General features: G+C 34.1%; 1 non-coding gene across 1 annotated transcript in view; it reads left to right on the plus strand.

Annotated features, from left to right (window-relative positions):
- The window catches only part of LOC116650210 (large subunit ribosomal RNA), a 3,958-nt gene extending 310 nt beyond the window's left edge, over positions 1-3,648 (plus strand). The window contains exon 1 of the ribosomal RNA XR_004303191.1: positions 1-3,648. This exon is cut by the window's left edge and continues 310 nt beyond it. This is a non-coding gene — a ribosomal RNA (large subunit ribosomal RNA).
- Positions 3,649-4,997: the final 1,349 nt, after the last annotated feature.

Consider the following 4,997-nt stretch of genomic DNA (forward strand, 5'->3'; position numbering starts at 1 on the left):
GGTGGTAAACTCCATCTAAAACTAAATATAACCATGAGACCGATAGTAAACAAGTACCGTGAGGGAAAGTTGAAAAGAACTCTGAATAGAGAGTTAAATAGTACGTGAAACTGCTTAGAGGTTAAGCCCGATGAACCTGAATATCCGTTATGGAAAATTCATCATTAGAATTGTAATATTTTAAACAATATTATAATAATAGTGTGCATTTTTTCCATATAAGGACATTGTAATCTATTAGCATAAATATTTATCATAAAATTATGTCTGATTGCTTATTTGAATTATATGCTTGGCATTTTAACATAAAATAAAAGATATAAATTTGATAAAGTGCTGATAGATTTATATGATTACAGTGCGTTAATTTTTCGGAATTATATAATGGCATAATTATCATTGATATTTGTGTTTATTATATGCATTTGTATGATTAACAATGCGAAAGATTCAGGATACCTTCGGGACCCGTCTTGAAACACGGACCAAGGAGTCTAACATATGTGCAAGTTATTGGGATATAAACCTAATAGCGTAATTAACTTGACTATTAATGGGATTAGTTTTTTAACTATTTATAGTTAATTAACGCAATCCCGGGGCGCTCTATATAGTTATGTATAATAATATTTATATTATTTATGCCTCTAACTGGAACGTACCTTGAGCATATATGCTGTGACCCGAAAGATGGTGAACTATACTTGATCAGGTTGAAGTCAGGGGAAACCCTGATGGAAGACCGAAACAGTTCTGACGTGCAAATCGATTGTCAGAATTGAGTATAGGGGCGAAAGACCAATCGAACCATCTAGTAGCTGGTTCCTTCCGAAGTTTCCCTCAGGATAGCTGGTGCATTTAACTGTTGTATAAAATAATCTTATCTGGTAAAGCGAATGATTAGAGGCCTTAGGGTCGAAACGATCTTAACCTATTCTCAAACTTTAAATGGGTAAGAACCTTAACTTTCTTGATATGAAGTTTAAGGTTATGATATAATGTGCCCAGTGGGCCACTTTTGGTAAGCAGAACTGGCGCTGTGGGATGAACCAAACGTAATGTTACGGTGCCCAAATTAACAACTCATACAGAAACCATGAAAGGCGTTGGTTGCTTAAAACAGCAGGACGGTGATCATGGAAGTCGAAATCCGCTAAGGAGTGTGTAACAACTCACCTGCCGAAGCAACTAGCCCTTAAAATGGATGGCGCTTAAGTTGTATACCTATACATTACCGCTAAAGTAGATGGTTTATATTACTTGTAATATAAATTTTGAAACTTTAGTGAGTAGGAAGGTACAATGGTGTGCATAGAAGTGTTTGGCGTAAGCCTGCATGGAGCCGCTATTGGTACAGATCTTGGTGGTAGTAGCAAATAATCGAATGAGACCTTGGAGGACTGAAGTGGAGAAGGGTTTCGTGTGAACAGTGGTTGATCACGAGTTAGTCGGTCCTAAGTTCAAGGCGAAAGCCGAAAATTTTCAAGTAAAGAAAAATCTAAATATATTTGTCATCTAACCGATTTTTATACACTTGAATAATTTTGAACGAAAGGGAATACGGTTCCAATTCCGTAACCTGTTGAGTATCCGTTTGTTATTAAATATGGGCCTCGTGCTCATCCTGGCAACAGGAACGACCATAAAGAAGCCGTCGAGAGGTATCGGAAGAGTTTTCTTTTCTGTTTTATAGCCGTACTACCATGGAAGTCTTTCGCAGAGAGATATGGTAGATGGGCTAGAAGAGCATGACATATACTGTTGTGTCGATATTTTCTCCTCGGACCTTGAAAATTTATGGTGGGGACACGCAAACTTCTCAACAGGCCGTACCAATATCCGCAGCTGGTCTCCAAGGTGAAGAGTCTCTAGTCGATAGAATAATGTAGGTAAGGGAAGTCGGCAAATTAGATCCGTAACTTCGGGATAAGGATTGGCTCTGAAGATTGAGATAGTCGGGCTTGATTGGGAAACAATAACATGGTTTATGTGCTCGTTCTGGGTAAATAAAGTTTCTATCATTTATGGTAGTTTCTTGTTCCCCGGATAGTTTAGTTACGTAGCCAATTGTGGAACTTTCTTGCTAAAATTTTTAAGAATACTAGTTGGGCTACCAATTAGTTCTTTTAAATTATAACGATTATCAATTAACAATCAATTCAGAACTGGCACGGACTTGGGGAATCCGACTGTCTAATTAAAACAAAGCATTGTGATGGCCCTAGCGGGTGTTGACACAATGTGATTTCTGCCCAGTGCTCTGAATGTCAAAGTGAAGAAATTCAAGTAAGCGCGGGTCAACGGCGGGAGTAACTATGACTCTCTTAAGGTAGCCAAATGCCTCGTCATCTAATTAGTGACGCGCATGAATGGATTAACGAGATTCCTACTGTCCCTATCTACTATCTAGCGAAACCACAGCCAAGGGAACGGGCTTGGAATAATTAGCGGGGAAAGAAGACCCTTTTGAGCTTGACTCTAATCTGGCAGTGTAAGGAGACATAAGAGGTGTAGAATAAGTGGGAGATATTAGACTTCGGTTTGGTATCGACAATGAAATACCACTACTCTTATTGTTTCCTTACTTACTTGATTAAATGGAACGTGTATCATTTCCTAGCCATTATACGGATATAATTATTATGTCTTATGGTATTGGGTTTTGATGCAAGCTTCTTGATCAAAGTATCACGAGTTTGTTATATAATCGCAAACAAATTCTTTAATGAGAGAATGCATTTATGTATTATTGATTTAAAAATTTGGTATAACTCCAATTACTCAGGTATGATCCAATTCAAGGACATTGCCAGGTAGGGAGTTTGACTGGGGCGGTACATCTCTCAAATAATAACGGAGGTGTCCCAAGGCCAGCTCAGTGCGGACAGAAACCACACATAGAGCAAAAGGGCAAATGCTGACTTGATCTCGGTGTTCAGTACACACAGGGACAGCAAAAGCTCGGCCTATCGATCCTTTTGGTTTAAAGAGTTTTTAACAAGAGGTGTCAGAAAAGTTACCATAGGGATAACTGGCTTGTGGCGGCCAAGCGTTCATAGCGACGTCGCTTTTTGATCCTTCGATGTCGGCTCTTCCTATCATTGTGAAGCAAAATTCACCAAGCGTTGGATTGTTCACCCATGCAAGGGAACGTGAGCTGGGTTTAGACCGTCGTGAGACAGGTTAGTTTTACCCTACTAATGACAAAACGTTGTTGCGACAGCATTCCTGCGTAGTACGAGAGGAACCGCAGGTACGGACCAATGGCACAATACTTGTTCGAGCGAACAGTGGTATGACGCTACGTCCGTTGGATTATGCCTGAACGCCTCTAAGGTCGTATCCGTGCTGGACTGCAATGATAAATAAGGGGCAATTTGCATTGTATGGCTTCTAAACCATTAAAAGTTTTTAATTTGTTTTATTAACGACAATGGATGTGATGCCAATGTTATTTATAACATAGTAAATTGGGAGGATCTTCGATCACCTGATGCCGCGCTAGTTATATTTTAAAACATTATTTAATACAATGTCAAAGCCTAGAATCAATTGTAAACGACTTTTGTAACAGGCAAGGTGTTGTAAGTGGTTGAGCAGCTGCCATACTGCGATCCACTGAAGCTTATCCTTTGCTTGATGATTCGAAAAAAAGTAACACTAGACGAACATAATTCGTATAATTGGGTTATACATTCGCTTAAAATATATTATCAATTTATAATTGTTATATATTTATTGATGTTTGTATGCCTACTCTACGAAATTTGTTCATCTACGTTGCTTTCAATTAAATTTTATATGTAGCATAGAACAATATATATATATTCAATACTTAAAACAATATTGATATATATATTTATGAAAATATGGAATTTGACGGATGGAATATATAAAAATATATATACACAATATCTATATTGAAACTTCAATAATTATTGAGGAGAGCATATAACAAAGAATAATATGTATATATATACAATACTTAAAGCCGTATTGATATATATGTATTTATATATACATGAAATTTTGGAATTGACGGATGGAATATATAAAATATATATACACGCATACCTGAATTAAAACTTCAATTATTATTGAGGAGAGTATATAGAATAGAATAATATTTATATATACAATGAACACTTAAGGCAATATTGATATATATATATATATATATATATATGAAATTATGGAATTGACGGATGGGAATATATAGTATATATATATATATATACATAGCTAATTAAGACTTCAATTATTACTTAGGAGAGCGTATAACATACAACAATATTTATATACACAATATACTTAAGGCAATATTGATATATATATATATATATATATGTGAAATTATGGAATTGACGGATGGAATATATAAAAATTTATATAAACAATACCTATATTAAAACGTCAATAATTATTGAAGAGGGGAGCATATAACGTAGAACAATATTTACAACTATACAATATTTTGAAATTTTTGGATGAACAAAAATATATAAAATTGTTACCAGTATTAAAACTTCAATTATTTTTTAGGAAAGCATAGAACAATATATATATATATATTGCATTATATGTTATATATATATATATATTATATATATATATATATATATATATATATATAACATATAATGCAATATTGAAATATATACATACACATACAAGAAAATATGGAATTGACGGATGGAAATCATCAAATACAGAAGAAACAGAATACTTACATTTTTTTATTCCTATTCTTATTAGCCTCTTCTAAAACATATTTAAATTTTATATGATACGTGATACAGAAATTTTGCTTGGATGTGAAGAAATGTATATCTTAATATTAATAATACAAAAATTGAAGACTATTCTGTAACATACATAATTAAATTGTAACTTAAACAACATTAAACTGTATATATAATAATAATAATATAACAATTTGACATTTCGAAAATACATTGGAAAATAATTGTGACTATGAAATTTTTATATATTGTATA

This window comes from Drosophila virilis, unplaced genomic scaffold (assembly GCF_030788295.1).
Source record: "Drosophila virilis strain 15010-1051.87 unplaced genomic scaffold, Dvir_AGI_RSII-ME tig00002287, whole genome shotgun sequence".
NCBI lineage: Eukaryota > Metazoa > Arthropoda > Insecta > Diptera > Drosophilidae > Drosophila > Drosophila virilis.